Consider the following 19,588-nt stretch of genomic DNA (forward strand, 5'->3'; position numbering starts at 1 on the left):
TCATGCCCTATAGCAGAAACCTCTCAAAAAAATTTAGAAAAAAAATAAAGGTAAAATAAAAATTTTTCAGGAAAGAAAACGTAGGTAGAATTACTTCCAATCTTCTCTGTACTATAAATATTATAAATAGCAAAGAAAGTATTTGAAGTTAAGTGAAAATGATTCTAGGTAGAAACTTGGATCTATATAAATGAAGAGTTGAAAAAATGGTGCCCACTTTTTTACATATCTTTACAACATATTTTTTAAATGTTATTATTTTTATTTTGTTTAAATTTCAGTATAGAACATATGCACTCACCAAGGACAGACAGAGACAGAGACAGAGAAAGAGAAAGTAAGAAACCACCCTCCAGGAAGGATGGCCAGGCTGCAATCCCTTCTCCTCCTTCTTCTCCCCGTATTTTGGGTGGGGATTTTAGGAGAACAATTAGGCACATATCCTGGGCATGGTTTTTCAGGTTGGGTCTGGGACAGTAATAACAAAGCTGGTATTCAGCAACTTACCCTCTGTGCCACCACTGGCCCTTTACAACGCATTTTTAAGTTAATTGTTTATTGAAACAAGAAATATTATCAGTGAATTTTGGCATTTATAATACTGTAGAAATAAAGCATTTGGCAATAATAGCACAAATGATTTTTAAAAAGAAGAGACAGAAATATAGCAAGGAAAAACATATACATAGTATTTATTATTTGAGTAGGATAATTATAATATTATTAGAAGGTAGTATAATAATATAAATGGGACAGCTATTAATCCAGTGGTAAAAATAAAATGGAATATTAAAAATCACTCCATGCAAAAAGAACAAGGAAGGAGAAAAAAAGATTTTAAAAGTAAAGGGGGGCAAATAAAACAAAGAACAAAATGGTAAATTTAAGCCTAACTATATAATAATTACCTTAAAAGCAAGAAATTAGAACATTCCAATTTTTCCCTCCAAGACCCATAACTTCTCTGCAATTTTAAATACTTTTCTTTGTGATTTTATCCACCCCTGTAGTTTAAACACACTTGAACCAGATCCCACGGACTCTCTCTGAAACGCAGATTTAATTAGGTCACTCACCTACTTAACAATTATATATGTGTTAATAAAGAGAGAAAGGTATAATTTATTTTACTCTCATTAAAAACTATCAAATCACCATTTATTTTCATACTGTCAAAGCTACATATGAAATGAGAAATTCCCTGAAATAGGACTTTGTATTTTATTAACCACCTAAGATAAATATGGTCAAATATTTGTTGATTAGTTTATATACTAGTAAATGTAAAAGAATCTCATTACTATAAAATTGCCAAGCACAAATTTTTCCAAGTGAAAAAATTGCAAGCACACAGGCATATTTATGTTGGCTTTTAAGTTCTTGTAGAATTAGAAAAGAAAAAGAAAACCAAAAACCTATAATTATTTCTTCTGGTAAAAGTGAAAATAAACATTTATACATGGCTCAGTGCTCCTTCCATAAAATAAAAATTAAGACAATAGTCTATTCCTATAAATCCCTTAATTACAAACAGAAAAAAAAATTACATGTTACCAATTCAGAGATCCTGCACATTCCTTCCACTGCTGTTATCTAACACAGTACTATTTTAATAAAAATATAAGTTGAACTAATTCACCACAAAAAAAAAAAAAACAAAAAAAATTAGAATAAAAAATTCATTTCTTTGCCCCAAAAAAATTAGAATAAAAAATTCATTTCTTTGCATTTTACTATCAGAAATATTGGGTATGTGAAAATTCATGATGCATTTTTTGCATAGAAAAACAGAAAACATACGTCATGACTTTTCCAACAACTCAATATTTATTACTTTAACAGTGAACAAAATTATTTTCTTAAAGGTGAGGCTATTACCCTTTTAGAATTGAAGCTCCAATAGTTTGTGAAAAACGAAACAGCAATTTAGTGTAAGACTGTAGTATCTTATTTAGATTTCAATACAGCATTTTTATTAAATAGTAAAGGAAAAAAAGTGTGAATTTAAAAAAACCATCAATAACCTGGCCCACTATTTTGGATAAAGGTATTCAGGAATGTAAATTCATTTGTAACCTTTTTAGCACAGAATTCCATGATATTTAATGATTCTAGCTTAAAAAAATAGGTATTCTTTTCTAATGAGAAAAGCAGTATATATTTTTGTTATTTGTGTTTTAAAAAAACACAAAAACTATTAAAAAGGAAATGAAAACCACCCATTACCTACCACACTGAGAGAAGGTTTCATAACATTTCATGCATATGTATGTGTACTTCATAAAACTGGGATTATGCTGCATAGGACCCAAGAATTCAAACACCAATGAAGTGATCTCAATGAATGAACAGGTCCAAGGAGTGCTGGGAAGAGAGACCAACCAGACAGCACATGCTAGGGCCTGCCAAAGCCAGCTGATTATTACTCTCAAGCAGATGTGCCATGAGCATGAGTGTTGTTAAATCTTAATCTTCAGCATTAAAAAAATACTTTAAAATACAACTATGTTAAAGTGAAATATCCTGGTTTGAAAGTATTGCCAGGACCAGTAATTGGCATAATAATTACATCACTGGATTCCCACATAGTAAACTATGGTTCAAGTCCCTGACCCAGTGGCTTAAAACTCACGCCAGGTACATGTGTGAACATGCCCAAAATTCTGAGGAAAATGGGGGAGAAGGGATGGCGGCATGGCCTTTCCTTCCTTGGGGGTGATTTCTCACTTTCTGTCTCTGTGTCTGTTTCTCTGGTGAACATACACATCCTATAGCAAAAATCTATGGAAAAAAAAGAAAGAAAGAAAGAAAATACTGCCAATTAATTTAAAAAGTTATCAACATGTGAGCCAGCTAAACAAATCTACAAACTAGATTCCACCAATATAACCCTTACAGTTCTTCTATATTTGGTCTTCTATTTCCTACCCCGATCACTTTACTAACTGAGCATTGTCCCCATGTCATTAAATAGTCTTTGTAAATATAAACATTAATTTTAGTGGCAATTCAAAATTATACAGAATTATAGGTTTATGTCATTATTTATACTGCTACATTTCTAATATTTTGACATTATTTTATTTCATTTTTGTCATTCTATTAATACTGTAATAATTATATGAAACTTCAAGAAAATTCTGTATTTATATAAAAAAAATTATTGCTAGAATGCATGCATTTATCAGAGAGAGAAAAAAATGCCCTCTAGTGGGGATGCAGTCATGCTGCAATCCTATTCCTTCATTTCTCCACCCTGTCAGAGTTTGGGGCATGCACACAATGGGCCCAGTGTGTTTTCCAAGCTGCCAGGGCCAGGGTTCCTACCACAGTCCGCCATTGGCAATTCAGCTCCCTATGTGTGGCACTTAGCCTCTGCAATACTGGGCTGGCACTATGTATGTATTATTCACCTCTAGAAGTCACATTACTGGTGGATACTATAGTGACATTTTTAAAGTGTCATGACACTAATTTCTACTCCCATCAACACTACTGAAGAACACCACATTTCTGGGAAGCTCACCATTATTTTGTATTACTTTAGTTTTAAGTTTTAGACCTTCGACAGGTGAAAGTAACAACTTTTTTTGTCACTCAGTAATGGTTGGGACTAAACATTAAATTGGGAACACTTTCCTGTTTCTTGGAATTACTATACTTCATAATCCAGTAATAATAAGTTATGAAGAAAAGAATTATCTAGACAAAACAGTGGCTTATTATTAATTACATTACCATAAACTATGTAAAAGTCACCTTGTTAGAATATAGATGAATGCTTACATACATCCCATTCTTTCATTTATTCAACTTTGGGGACCGATTAAATAGGAAACAGCGAGAAAAACAACTATGTTTTTGAAGAGTAAATGACAATGCATTTTTCAAAGTGTAAATGCCTCTTGTTTTGCAGGGCCAATACATTTCAGCAAAATTGGCTATAAAGTAAATTGTGTTTCCCCGCAGACTTTTGATATAAAATCAGCAATATGTTGTTTTAGTAAGAAAAAAAAATTACTAACTTGAGTAATAAAAATAGCATACATATAAATAAAGATTGTTGGGTTGTAGCATGTTGTATGCATTCATTATTGATTCAACAGGTATTTGACAGCCCACCAGGTGCCCGACAGCATGTCAGGAACTGAGGGTACAACAGACAGACAAAACATAGTTACCCTTAAAGTACACAGAGAGAAAGAGAGGGAAAGTGAGAAAGCAAGCCACCAGGTTTGGTATTCCAACCGCAGTTGGCCATGTGGGAGTGTCCAGCACCTTAACCACCACGCCACCTGCTGGTCCCCAGGCACTTCATCATTTTTGGAAATTTGATTTTTGGTTAAATAAGTTTTCTTAGACTAAAGAATACTTTATCTTAGCTAATAAGTTTCATTTCTAACGTTCCCATGCTTACCACTTAAGGCAAGACAGTATCAAGTTTGGATGTGATAAGGGTCAAGTTTTATGGACTCTGCCTTTATGGGACTTGCATTTTATTTTGGGATTCAGATCCCCCAAATAAAATTAATTAATAAATTAACTTCATGTTGTTAGTTTAGATATTCTTAAGAGTTCATCTATTTTAGGAAGGATGTTAGGGAAAAGCATCCCTGAGAATATTAAGTATTTTCTGAGTCTCACATGTAAAGTCTGGAGACAATGTTGTTCTAACCAGAGGGAATAGCAAGTGCAAAGGTCCTGAGGTGGGAGGTCCAGGGGCAGGGAGACTTCTTATATTTGAAAGCAAAAGACCAGCACAGCTGGAGTACAGAGGAAAAGCAGGAAAGGGATAGGAAATGTATCAGGGGAGGTATACAGAGGCCAGATACTTTAAGAACATATAGATCATGGCAAGGAACTTAGATTTATTCCAGGTGAAATGAAAAGCTATAATAATAGAAATAACTATTAAAAGTCTACCTGACAATTGAATGATGTTAGAAGTTTTTCAATCCTAAAATTTATAACAGAGATATAGGACTAACTGAATTTTCCCACCTATGGTATGAGAATAGGTATTTTGAAGATAAAATGTCTAATTATACTTAATATTAAAAGAAAAGATAGACATGTTCTGATCATACAAAAAACCTAAGAGCAGTTGAATATGTATCAACTATTAGGTCATTGGGAAAGTCATGACTTTTTTTCATACTTTTCTAGGCAAAATGTGTCATGATATTTCTGATGAACCAATACATGAGAAAGATTTGCATCTCTAAATTTTCTAGGGGGCAGAGCAGTTCAAGAAGGCATGGTAAGTGACCCAGAACATGGACATTAGACTTGAATGAGTGTCCACTATAGGCAATATCTGTAAAGAAAATTCTGTTGTGAACTTGAGATTGGAAGCAGCCCAACCAAACCTCACAAATGTGGGATGCCAGTACAAACCTTGAAAAGAATGCATTTTGATGAGTGGTCAGGGAAGGGTAACTAGTTACAAAAGCTTTGTGTTTTTTTTTTTTTTTTCTTTTCTTAGTTTTTTGTTCTTGTTGTTGTTTATTTTTAGTTGACTTAGTGTATTTTATTGATGTCTCTTGATAAGGTAGGGCTCCTTCGGGGGTCCAAGATGAAAACTGTGTCAAGAAGGGGATATCTTCAGTGTGGTGGGGACTGAGCTGAAGCAGTGCCTACCCAGCAGCCAAAAACCTTTCTTCCTCATCCTCCTGCAAGGGCTGGTGGTCCAGGAGCTCTATTCTTTGGAGGCCATATGGACCTTGAGGCCCACCACCCCACTGTGGTAGCCAAATCATTCTCATACCAGTAAATGGACTTGATCAAGTGGTGGTTGAGGACAATGCCATCCATATTATCAAAGGTGGAGGAGTGAGTGTTACTGTAAAAATTGCAGGAGTCATGGGTCCTTGTTGTAGTGAAAGTTGCCCTTCAGGGGGCTCTGGGATGCCTGCTTCACCACCTTCTTGATGTCATAGTATTTGGCAGCTTTCTCCAGGTGGTAGGTCAGGTCCACAACACACATGTTGTGGTGGGGACATGAAAGGTCATGGCTTTGAGCTTCCCATTCAGCTCTGGGATGACCTTGATTAATGCCAACTAAAATGCTGGGATGATATTCTGGGCAGCCCCACAGCTGTCTCACCCCACTTCCTCTAGGGGTCATCCATAGTCTTCTGAGCGGCAATGATGACATGGACTATGGTCATGAGTCCCTGCATGATGCCAAAGTTGTTATAGACGACTTTTGCCAGGGAAACTAAGCAGTTGGTGGTGAAGGAAGCATTGCTGACAATCTTCAGGGAGTTGTCATGCTTCTCATGGTTCACACCATCACAAACATGGAGGCATCAGCAAAAGGGGCAAAGATGATGACATTTTTGTGAGCCCCAACCTTTTTCATGATGGTGAAGACATTGATGGACTCCACAACATAATCAGCACCAGTATCACCCCATTTGATGTTGGCGGCAGCTCATTCCTGGAAAGTGGTGATGAACTTCCCATTAATGACAAGCTTCCCATTCTCAACCTTGATGGTGTCACCAAACTTGCCATGAGTGGAATCATACTGGAACAAGGAGACTATGCAGTTTACATCAACTAAGAGGTCATTGAGAGTGACAGTATTCACTTTGCCAGAATTAAAGGCAATCTTGATGACAAGGAGCTGAATATTGCAAAATTGGTTTTCTCCAACTTTCAGCATCACATCTCCAGGATAGGGCTGGTACTTCATGAGAAGATACAGTTATCTGTCAAATGAGGAGGAGCAGAGAGCCTATAAAAATTTTTAAGCCCCATAAAAGGTGTACTAAACTTTAAATGATTAGTAATTTCTGGTACAAATATTTTGGAGGGATCTATATAATTCCTGTAATCACAAATGACTGTTTGTGGTTTGCTCAAACACATAGGGCTTTGTTTCTCATATTAGAGAACTGATTAATAAATAACAATTCTTAAGTGATCATTAATATTGCATGATATTTCACTTCTTTACATCTTCCATATATCTCCAATGTTCTTGGTGCCAGCTTTTATAAATTAATAAGGATTGCATAAAATCTACTGCTGCTACTCCTTTATCCAGACAATATTTCTAATGTGTATGGCATTTTGTGGCAGAAGCTAGACCTCCTAATCTCTAATGGTATTAGGTAAGACATCCTTGTGGAGAACTACTGTCCCTTCCTAACAAAGGATCCAGTTACTATTAGGTTAGTGAAAAGGGCAGAGCTGCCTCAAAATTCTAGAGTTTGTATTTATATCATATTCAAAGACATCTTCTCAATAAAAAATATTTATCTACCCTTATCTACATTCTGTGTAGGACTATGTATCACATTATTTAAGAAAATATTGAGAAACACTTAAGGAAAAGATCTTTCCTTAAGAATTAATACACATACCCAAGAATGACCACAATACTCTTTTCAAGTGGCAAGAAACTAAGTCCTGTACAGAAGGGAGACTGCAGAACTTCTTCTCTTGTAGCATTTCCCATGGAATTATATTTGCTTATGCCAGTTGGATATGGCCATTTTAGCTCATGTTTTCAATGGTTTATTTTCTCATTGTATCTGTGCTTAGACATATAATTTCATCTGTTCACACCTGACTGTGTAGAGAATGAGACCAAAGTGGTAAATGCCTAACAGGCCAGTTGTTTCCAATGAAAGCAAAAGGTTCACCAGGATTTACACTCCTTTCAAGACACCTTTTCTTCAGTTTATGCTCACATTTCTTCTCTAATAGTTTCACTGCCATATTTTTCTTTATTGTATATACTATCTTGTTGGCAACTTCCACCGGGACAGAGAGAGTCCTGCTTTATGATTGAACTAAAGAATTTCCCAAGAGTGATTTAAGAGGAAAACTGTCTAAGATTAAATAATATCTTTCCTAAATCTTAATGAGAGACTTAATTTTCTCCTAAAATTCACATTCACCTCCAAATTTAATTTTATTTTAAAAGTAGTGATGTTTGATTATTGATTTTTATTCCTTGTTGTGTCTATCAAACCAACATTATATCTAGTTCCAGATAAGTAGAAGTTTATGAAAAGAGCCAATATGTTTCCATATGTTTGTGCATGTATATGTTTACATGCATATATTCATGTACATATATACACACACAAATATACACATATGCCTTGGTTGATGTAATGTCTTCTTTAACAACCACATTATAAAAATATGAGTCAAGTTTGCATTTCTAAAATACAAATATACTCTTTATATTGCAAGTTTCCAATAATAGAGAAATATGTTTCTACATTCATGAACACAAATATGTATCAGGCTTATCACCAAACAGTGACCATAAAAAGACTTCATTCTTTATCATCATGAGAAAGATAGACAACCCTAACAAATCATCTGAGGTTGAGATAAGCACTTCACAGGACAATTATAAGGAGATAATGAGAATATACCAATGAGATTTAAACTAGATTGTGAATAGGTAATGTTGATTTCAAAGTACAAGTGACATCTGAGCTGAAAATTGTTACAAGTACAAAAGTAAAATAGCAAAAAGAGAGATTGTTGAAAAATATTAGAGGATATGTATTTCCTACAGTAAGTGGTATAGTTCTCTAAGAGACAGCATGAAGACTGGAATAAAAAGAGTAAAGAGGGAACCAGCAGTTAGCGTAATGGCTATGTTGCTGGACACCATGTAGTTGACCGCGGTTCGCGACCAGGACCCAGTGGCTTAAAACTCACGCTGGGCGCGTGTGCGTGCATGCCCAAGATCCCAAGAGGAGAGTGGAGGAGAAGGGACTGCGGCGTGACCATCCCCCCTGGAGGGTGATTTCTCGCTTTCTGTCTCTATGTCTCTCTCTGTCTGGCGAGCACACGCGCCCTATAGCGAAAAACCTCTCAAAAAAAAAAAAAGAGTAAAGAGAAACTGGGAGAAAACTATAAAGAATTAAGTTGGGGAAAGACAGACATGGTCTATATTTCTTAGATCCTTCATACAGTTATTTAACTTTTTTAAATTTTTATTTTATTTTAATTTATTTTATACATTTAATCACTATACACCACTTAGCTTATAGAGTGAATATTCCCAACATGAATACACTTTGTACCAGTACAGTTGAGGATACTATATATGTTATCATCAACAGATAATAATCCATTTCTATGTCTCATAAATGTTTTACCTCTATTTTTCTCCTTAATGTCTTTCTTCACACTCTCTCCCTTCTTCTCGCCTCTTTCACACTGTATCCAGTATCCATAACTATTTTGTATGGTATGTATATGGTATGTATATCCTCTAATCTTTTAGTTTCTGCCATACAGTGTGGATAGTCAGTATATATTAAGTGGAGACATACAATGTTTCCCTTTCATAGCCTCATTTGCTTCAGCAGTAAAATCTTCCATTTTGGGGCACTTTATATCAAAAGCCAGGGTCTTATTTTTTTTTTTTAATGGCTGAGTAGCTCCATAGATCACATGAGCCACACTTTTACAATCCACTCATCTGTTTGTGGAGCCTCAGAGAGTTGTTTGTTCAGCTCATTTTCCCATCTTTTAATTGGGTTGATCTTTTTTTTTGGGGGGGGGGAGTAAGCTGCTTGAGTTCCCTGTATGTTCTAGTTATCAGTCCCTTATCTGAGGCATAGTTTACAAAAATATTCTCTCATTCCAAGGGCTGTCGATTCACACTAATTACTGTATCTTTTGCTGTGCAGAAATTTCTTAATCTGGTGTAATCCCACTTGTCTATTTTAGGGATTATTTCCTGTGCTTTGGGGGTCTTATTTAAGAAGTCTTTGCCTACCTCAATGTCTCCCAGAGTTTCTCCAACATTTTCCACCAGTATTTTTATAGTTTGAGGTTTTAGGTTTAGATCTTTGATCTACTTTGAGTTGATTTTTGTTAATGGTGAGAAAGAGGGATTCATCCTTCTGCAAGTGAATACCAAGTTTTTCCAGCATCATTTGTGAAAGAGATTTTCTTTTCCCACTGGAATGACTGGTACCCTTCATTAAAAATCAGTTTGCTATATGTTTTGGCATAGGGCGGGTGCCAGCCACCATGCCCTAGTTGGCTATATGTTTTCAGGTTTGTTTCTATGATCTCTATTCTATTCCATTGTTCCACATGTCTAGTTATTTGGCTTTTTTATAAAGTTATTTTTATTTCCCTAAGATTTTATATATATATATATGTGTATATATATAAGATTTTATATAATACATTATATATATAATATGTATAATGAATACACACACATATAGGTAGATAGATAGATAGATAGATAGATATAAGTTTCATAGAAAAGTGAAAATATAGAACATGTTGTTTTGGTATAAAAATGTGAAATCTTTCATTACATGCATTTTCCATGAACATTTTGAAGATACTCATATACATCCTTAGGCAATATAAATAATTTATTGGATTCATTTTCTGTTTCAGGTATCATTCTAAACACTTCACTTATAATTACATACAACAACTGTATAAAGGAAGCACATCCACATTTAGTTTATGAAGGAGCACAGACTCTGAAGAGGTTAGGTATCAACAAGTAAATAGTGGTGCCTAGCTTTAACTCCAGGAAATTTGTCCCCAGAGTCAATGCATTTCATCACTACTCTGTATCTCCAAATTAAAAAATGACTGAAGGATTGTTAAAAGTGTTTGGCCTGCTGTAAGTCATAAATATGCACTCCTGCTCATTTCAGCATAACAGACTGAATGCATATAATAGCCCAACTTCTTGTGGGGATTGAATGAGTTAAATACATTAAGCACTTAAAATAGTGCCAGGAACAGGACTGTTATAAGGTGCCACATAACTCTACTTATCGTGGCTATTGTTATTGTTCTTGTTATTATTATTGTTTGTGGATAATAATATGAAGCTGGATGTGTGTTACATGGTCAGATAAAAGTTTTTTTAAAGTTACTCCAGCTACAATATGAAGACTAGATGAAAGGAATGGCATGTATGATACCAGAGGATAGTGACTTACAGGAAGTCACTGTACTCCAGGAATAAGATGATGTTAGCGTGGACTAGGGTGATAGAACTAAAGATAGAGAGGAGATGCACAAGTAGAAGAAACAACAAATCAGCAGAACTTGTAAAGGACTGGCCACTGGAGAGCAATACAGAGGTGAGGAGCTTGGTCATCCACCCTGGCATGATGCTTCCATGCCCTAAAGTTGAGAATAGCAGAATAGTACAAACTTATGGAAAACCATAAGTTTGGTTTTGAATCCAATGAGTTTAAGAACTTTAATACTCCAAGCAGGCATATATAATTATTTATTAAGTCCTACACTGCTTAATTCCAGAAAAGAACTCAAAGCTCCTTGCAAAGTTATAAATAGAGAAGTCCCATGTAGCAGAAGTTTCAATTAATGTGTTACCTGATATATTTTGTAACCCGTGGGTATTTATTATTCCTCACATTTTTACAATCAAGTGTGACCTTTCTCTGGAGCCTCACTGAGAGCTTCTCTCCTTCATACTTCAGAACATTTTATCAGAAATCAAGTGGAAGGTATCAGGTTAAGTTTTGCATCTAGCAGTGAACACATGGAGCTCAAAGTATTATGACTTACAAGCCACACACTTTTAATGATTCTTCAGTCGTTTTTTAATTTGGAGAGGCTGATAGAGCAGTGATGAAATGCATTGACTCTGGGGGCAAACTGACTAGCATCAAAGCCAGTCACCACTACTTAAAAGACTTTAACCAGGTGAATCCAACAGCAATGAGCATCATGATGGGGAAGTGTAGTGTGGTGTTGGAACATGTAGTGAGGAAACCTAGACTCATCAGGGAGATGGAAGGAATCAAGGAAAGCCTCCTGGAGAAAGTGACGCTTGAGCCGGGAGTGAAAGACAAGGGTAATAGAGTCAGAAATAACAGGTTGTGCAAAGATTCCAATTCCTTAGAGGATATGCATCTCAAGGAACTAGAAGGAGGCCCGTTGGACATGAGCAGAATTAAAACAAAACAAAACAAAAGCAAAGATGTGGCTAGAGAGGGGTTGAATCATGTCAGGCATTACAATTACCTGAGGGAGTTTGAGCTTTTTCTTAAAGGATATCAGACATTTTAAACAATTCCTCAACCTCACTCTCTCAGGGCTCCTTGAGGTTTTGAAATTATACCACTCACATCTAATTAGCTTAACAGAAGTGAGAAACATGGGGAAAGTGTGGCTATCTATCTCTCATCTGCCTACCTTCATACATACACACACACAAATATGTATATAAGGTCATCAGGAAAGTCATGATGTATTTTCTATGCAAAAATACATCATGATTTTTCCAATGATCAAATTTATGTTTTCTGCCTCATGCCTACTCTTTGTTTGGGGTTTTATTTTTTGTTTTGTTTTGCTGTTCAGAAAATACCTTCAATCTCTGCATAGATTCTAGTTCTGATCAAACTGCCAAGCACATTTTACTGGGCCCCAATTTCTATGGTTCTCTCTCTGTAATTTCACCACTGGCAACAAAATTGGGGTTCATTGGATATGTTCTGTTCCAGTCAAAAGAGGAAAGTGCACATCAGTTTGCTTAGAAAATTTACTTTTTATATTAGCAAATTTGAGTCTGAACTGGCAGTGCAATTTTAAGCATTAGGAAAACGTTGCATTTCAATCTGAAATAGTTCATCAGACTTGAAACTTGGCTAGCATATTTGCACGCACACACACACATACACATACACACACACGTCTCGTTGTTAAACCTTGGCCATGCCTAGAACTGAGTAGAGAGTTTTGTCAAAATGTAATCAGCCCAAAGCACATAATGCTGGCTATGACAGGAACTGAGCATGTGTCAGTGAGAGCCATGAAAGAATACACAATCACAGTTCAGAAATGAGCATTTGTGTTATTGAATGCTTCAAATGCACTGGACTCAAATTTCTTTCTTCAATCAGGAGAAGTATGCATGTTCAAGTAATAGTAATTGAATATGTTTAAGTTCCAATTATTTACATAATTCTCACCAAGAATAATGGGTGCTATGAACTGAGAGCATTTTTCTGCAACTCCCCAAGTTGTAACACACTTCTGAATGCCTTCATTTTTAAATTCCATCGTTGAAGAGAAATAAGACTAATTGTTGAAGTTCATTTGTGATAGGCCAAGAGGATATGTCCTACTCACCTTATTTTACCATCAACCCCTATAAACACAAAATAATAGGGATGTATTTTTTAAGGTTTTTATGAATATCAATAGATATGCATTGATACAGAAGATCTGAGTTCTATGACATTTGATGGCTCTAATTAGTTGCAGAGTGTTTGAAGTTATGTCTTTGGTCTGAAGACTTTACTGACTCAGCTTTTGAGGCTAGAGAGTGTTCTTAATAGTTTATAATCCCTTTGCCATAATTGTCACTCATGAGCCAAAGCAAGTGCGGGAGGGGGAGGTATTGATGTACAGTTGTCAGAACTGTTAGTGTTTTTATAGAATTAATCTTAAAGGTATTTTTAGAATCCTTTTTAATGCTTTTATTTCAGGTTTTTGTTTTTTGTTGTTGTTGCTGTTGTTTTTTTATGTTAGGTGACTGAGTCAGACAAATATGGAGGCTTAGAGCAATACTTGCTTAAACAGAGTTCTGGAGCCTTTACATAACCTGAAGACAGATGCAGAATTGATCATGAAGGATCATCAGCACAGCTGGTAGTTTCCAGATGCATAATAAAAGGGACAGATGGGACTGCCTTTTCATTGCCCATATGACCCTGATAGGATGTTGACAAGGATGTTAATGCAGAAGTCTATTTAACTTCAGCACATCCTACATCCGTATTCACTCCTATGAATTCCTATCAAAGGAGCAAAATTAGTCATCGATACCTAGTATCCTGTCATCAGCCCTGACTTAAAGATAGGCTCTGCTGCAGTCTGACTCAGAGAACTGGCCTGTGTAGGTGGATAGTTTGGGATGTCTTAAAACTTTCTTTTGACCTCCTTCTTAGACATTGGTGTTTTCTCAGAAACTTAGGCTGTACTGGGGAAGGTTCATCTGTATTGGAACCTGAAGGTTTAAAGGTTTCATCTTATTACAAAGTAGATTGTTCACCTGGACAGTTCCCAGGGCAGCTGCATCGAAACTTGTTATCTGAATGGTAGCACTACATGCTAGTTAAGACACATGGAAAAGAAAGTCATCATCAAGACTCATAGATGCCTTTAAGTATATCAACTCTGTTCAGGGTTGAGCACATATTAGGGGCTTAATATAATTTACTTAGTGATTAAGATTCCAAGATCTTTTGTGAAGTCATCCCAAAATTTCAATATTTTCTGGACTGCTCTGTACCAGTCTTAACCCTTAGGCCTATCACAAGAGATGCCATCTCTTCAGAATAAATCTGTTATTATTACAGAGCCAGTGATCTTAGTGCCTTTGTCTCAGGATAAATACAAGAGTAAATTATACCTCATGGAATATCATCAAGACATCCTGTTATCTTACACCAGACTGGCCCATCTACTGATAGTATAATCTCAGGTTTAACTACATCTAACTACATTATGTAGTAATTGATGTTACCTGAACCCATGCCTACTGACCTGTCAATGAATCATGATTTATAGCTCTCAAGACTGAATGTGATCTACTCTAATCCTGGATCCTTCCTGTGGATCTATACCATAGTCAGTCAGCTTCTCATTGACATTCCAGATGGAAGAAGCCCTTTTACTACAGAGACTGATCAACTTTGTTGGACTGGGAGAGCACCTTCCTTTATTCTGAGCCATAATTGACTACACCTTCACACTTACTTGGATCAAGTTTAAGCCTTCATTTACATAACAGCTTCAGAAAATGCTTAAAGATAGTTATCACAACTCCTTTAAATTCTTTCTTCTATGGGATAAAATCTAGTTATTAATGAGTTTCCGATCAAGGGCACAAAGGACTTAAGTCATAAATTAGAACAAAAGTAAATAAACAGCTATCAATCCATGTTTCATGATCATGACAGTGAAAAAGAAGGACAAAAAAAATGCATGTTTTTAATTTCTCTGTTAACCTACTTATGCCTCTCCAGAAGTTCATAGTTGCTCCATTGAAGGGTCATGTCTCCAGATACCTGACTGGACCCAGTTAAGCAGAACACAGAAAGTGAACTAGAACCAGACCCACTCTCTTGGGTGGGATGGCTTTAGGTCAGGAGTCATCAGGAAGATGCAGCAGAAGTATTTGGGAGCTTATTAAGTGGAATATGGTATCAGAGTAGAAATCAGTTTCAGAGGATCGAGCTTCATGGAGGAATCTAACAGCTATGACTGTTCCGGCCTGTAGACCAGGACTTTGAAGTTAGACTTACATTACTAGAAAGAGACTAGATCAAAACTAAGGCAAAGTTCTCACCCTAGAGAGACTAAGTTACTGGACAGGTTTTCAGGACTAAGACTTAAACTCAGAGATCAAGTACTGTAAACTGGAGGACAATATGGCGGCAGAATCTCAGGAACAAAGCAAACTCCCAGATGTTGACAGAGCTAGTCTCCAGGGTGATTTGAATCTAAATCTCAGACTAGACTAGAAATGAGTAAATGTCTCCTTCCTTAGGTAAGAAACTGAGGGAAAAAAATGGTCTAAAATGATAAAGGTCTGGCAATAAGGAGGGAAGACATGGAAAGTTTGGGGCCAGGTCTAATCAGCAAAGGAAAACTGACAAAATGATGGTTATTCTTATGTTTTCCTGTTTGTGATTTTAACAGCAAGCTAATATGACATTATGTTTTTAGCTAGAAGCAGATTACCACAGGAATGTCCTGGTTTAATACATCCTAAAACAAACTATGCATCAGAATCACCTGGGATGCTTGTACAAAAACAAAAAGGTGTTCGGGTACAGATCAGATTATGATTCAGAATCGCAAGGGTCTAGGAATCTGTATGTTTACTGAGCTCTTCTGGGGAAGCTTACACACAGCTATAGTGGGGAGCCATTCTCTAACATACCATGAAAAGTTACATAAAACTTGTAGAGAATATAAAATTTCCCAGAATGGAAATCATCACCACCTTGTGAACTGACTGCCACACCATGAGGTTTGCAATAGTTAAAATCTACTGGTGTCTCATTTTACTTGTCTCTAACACACACACACTTGTCCTTTAAAGTAAATTTCCCACTTAATCTTTTCTGCACTGATCTGTTAAATATTTGAGCTCAATTGTTCAAGTGATTATTTAAAATTTGCATCTGGTATTTAAAATCCCCAACTGAATAAATACGGTGCTGTTAATCAAACAAATTCATTGTGAAAAGGTAAAAACGTGCTCTGTATTCATTTCAGTAACTATTTTAGGCACTTACCAACAAATAAATACCCAGTATAAGTTAATCACTTAATCCAAAGTCCCAAAAAGTTCACAATCAAATAAATGCAAACCCCAGCAATGATAGATTCTTGTAATTATCTTTATCAAGTTAATGTCTGTGTATAATTACCCACAATATAAGATTATGTGAAAACAGTGAGCTCTGGGGCTGATTCCCACAACAGCAAGCACTTTATCTTGTAAATTAATAACAACAATTTAAACTTTACAAACCTTTTCATCCATTGGTCTCATTGCAAAGATGAATTAATTTGATCCTAACTAACTTCCTGGAACAAAAACCTGATCCTCAAGATCAAAAAATGTATTAAGTCATTGTCATGATGAGAATTCACTTTTTTGTACAATTTCCTTGAAAACGTTTTTATCAATTATAATCCTATTCCTCTACTGCATTAAGAAGTGGACAGAAGGCTGGTTCTGTAGCCTGGTGGTTAAGGACAGATCTCACGTGGCCAACTGTGATTTGAATAATAGCCCTCGTGATATGGAAAACACACCATGTATGTGTGCCGAGAGCCCCATAGAACAGATAAATGGAGGAAAAGAGATTGTGTCATGACTGTACCCCATTGAGGAGTGCTTTATTTCCTTTTCTCTCTCTCTTTCTCTCTAACGATATCATGTGCTATCTGGAAATTTTAAAAAATGGAAAAGGAGAGGGAAAAAGTCTGTGGACAAAAAATTACATCATACTTTTAAATGTATATCTGGTTGGAAGCAGACCTATATCAAACGTTTTCTCTACAAGATCAAGGTTCGGTCCACAGTATCACCCAGCAAATGAGAATGATGTAGGAGGTGTTTCAGAGAACACACACACCGCATCTATTGCTTATGACTAGGAGCTAATTCCCTTGTCCACATAGTCTCCACTCACAATATTCTTTCTCGGGTCCACAAAGTGGTTTCTCCAGAAAAATAGCCTTATCTCCAAATTTTTCCTGAGTACTAAAAATCAGATCATAATCTCAGTCTGTAACTTATTCTTTCCCCTTAAATTCACACAGGTTTATTTTCTCTGGATTTACTGAAAGCAAAAATAGGAACCAGCAGGTGGCATGGTGGTTAGGGCATTGGATTCCCACATGGCCAAATACGGTTCAAGTCCCTAACCTGCGGGCTTGCTTTCTCGCTTTCCCCCTTTCTCTCTGACTCTCTCTGGTGAGTGCACATGCCCTACAGCAAACTAAGAGAAATCAGAAATGGAGAGGTTTTTGAAAAGCCTTGCCAAAACAGACTAGACTAATATTAACTATCTATTGTTGTGTCACACACACACACACACACACACACACACACAAACACACACATATATCATACCCAAATTTAGGCATTGATAGAATACAATGCACAATGTACATTTATTATCTCACAATATCTGTGTATCAGGAATTTATTCTCTCATAGTGTCAATGAGTCTGGAATTCAGGAACAGCTTAGTTGGTAAGTTTAGGCTAGGGTTTTGATTCTTTGTTTAGAGACAGGTTCTCACCATGTAGCCCATGCTGGCCTTGAGCTCTAGATCCTCATGCCTCAGCCTCTCAAGTAGATGGTATTACCAGTTATGCCATTGTATCCAGCTTTAGGAGTTCTTCAGGAGGCTGCATTCAAGGTATCGGCTCAGGCTGCAGTGATCTAAAGGCTTGAATGTAGCTGGTGATCCACTTCCAAGATCCTCACCTACCTGGCTGATGGTAGAAGTCTCGTTTTTATTACATAGAGCCTTATTACACAGAGCTCTCCATAGGATAATTTGTCTTTGTGACAAGGTATCTGGCTTCCCCCTAGAGAGAAGAAGCTTTAGGCACCCTAAAGTCATACATCACACACCATCATCTCCATTAGAAGTTGGTCATTTAGGACAATTTTACACTTGAGAAAGGAGGATCAGGACCCACTTTTTGAAGAAAAGAATATCAAACAATCTGTTGCCACATTTTGAAAAACAGCACAAAGACTTTTTCGGGACTTTGCCATATTCTGCAAGACCTAAGCTACAAGTCACAGCAGTTCTTAAAGATGAGCCATTCTCTGAATTGAATACAATGCTGATCTCCTGTATGCCATTGCCACTGATCCTCATTCGAGAGGGACTCAGGAAACAAGGGACAGAGTAGGGCATTATAATTACGTGTCAGTCTTTAAAAAATGGTTTGAAATCAACACTGGCAATTTCAGTAGTTTGTGAAAATAATTAACTTAAACAGTTGCAGTTCTCAGACAGTTCACCCAACTGCTAAACTTGGGTCTGACAAGCTTCAGTGGATACAATAGCATTGGTCAGAAGCTTTCTAGTCCTCCATACTTAATGTGAGCATGTTCAATTTTATAGCTAAGCTGGAATCAATGTATTGACATCTTGGTGAGAGAAGTAGAACAAGAGTCAGCTATAGCTATTCCCTTGAAGGCAAACTAGAGAGAAACGGTATCTTCTTGAACCTGTAGATCAGGACACTTAAGGTCACACTTTGCTAAAACATCTCTCTAGAGAGAAGACACATACCCTAAAATAAATAAAGTTGCCTCTTTTCTTATGGCATATTTTGCCTAAACCAACCAAGATGATGGGTTTAGAGAATGATTTCTCTCTCTCTCTCTCTCTCTCTCTCTTTCTCAAACACACACACACACACACATGCTTACTCATACATGCACCACCTTAGCTAATATATCAGGTCCTTTTAGAGCTTGCATTAAAACTTTTAGAACATTAGTGTCTTGCTTAAAAGGTAAAGATCTAAAAGACATTCTCAGTTACAGAGTGACGCTTTTGTGAGATACCTAGCATCTCCAGAGGAGTGACAGTATTTTTCAGGAGTAATAGTGATGATGATAAAGTCTATATTATATTTCAGAAACAATGCTAAGTGCTATACATACACTATCTTATTTATTTTTCATAACAACCGGAGAGGTGGATAGTAGTAGTATTACTACCCCAACTTAAATTAGAGGAGTTCAGTAACTTATTTGATACATCCCATTAGTAAGTCTAGCAGGCATAAAACCCAGGAAATGTGAGGCCACATTCTACGGCGGGAGGTAGCACTGGCCTAAGTCAAAATGAGTGCCCAAAATAATTATTTAGTAGAGGAAAGAATGGATGAAGAAAGAAAATAGGTACCCTCAAGCAGTTCCAGACACCAGGCAGACTGAGGCTGCAGGCCCGACCCTACCGAAACTCCATGCATCCCCACCGTTCTTCCTCCTTGGACCCCAGGTTGGTTGCCTGGGACTTTAAGGCGAACCCCC

General features: G+C 36.5%; 1 pseudogene; it reads right to left on the minus strand.

Annotated features, from left to right (window-relative positions):
• Nucleotides 1-5,698: 5,698 nt before the first annotated feature.
• LOC102481239 (glyceraldehyde-3-phosphate dehydrogenase-like) lies at nt 5,699-6,670 on the minus strand (annotated as a pseudogene).
• Nucleotides 6,671-19,588: the final 12,918 nt, after the last annotated feature.

Source organism: Tupaia chinensis, unplaced genomic scaffold (assembly GCF_000334495.1).
Source record: "Tupaia chinensis unplaced genomic scaffold, TupChi_1.0 Scaffold000228_1, whole genome shotgun sequence".
NCBI classification, from domain to species: domain Eukaryota; kingdom Metazoa; phylum Chordata; class Mammalia; order Scandentia; family Tupaiidae; genus Tupaia; species Tupaia belangeri.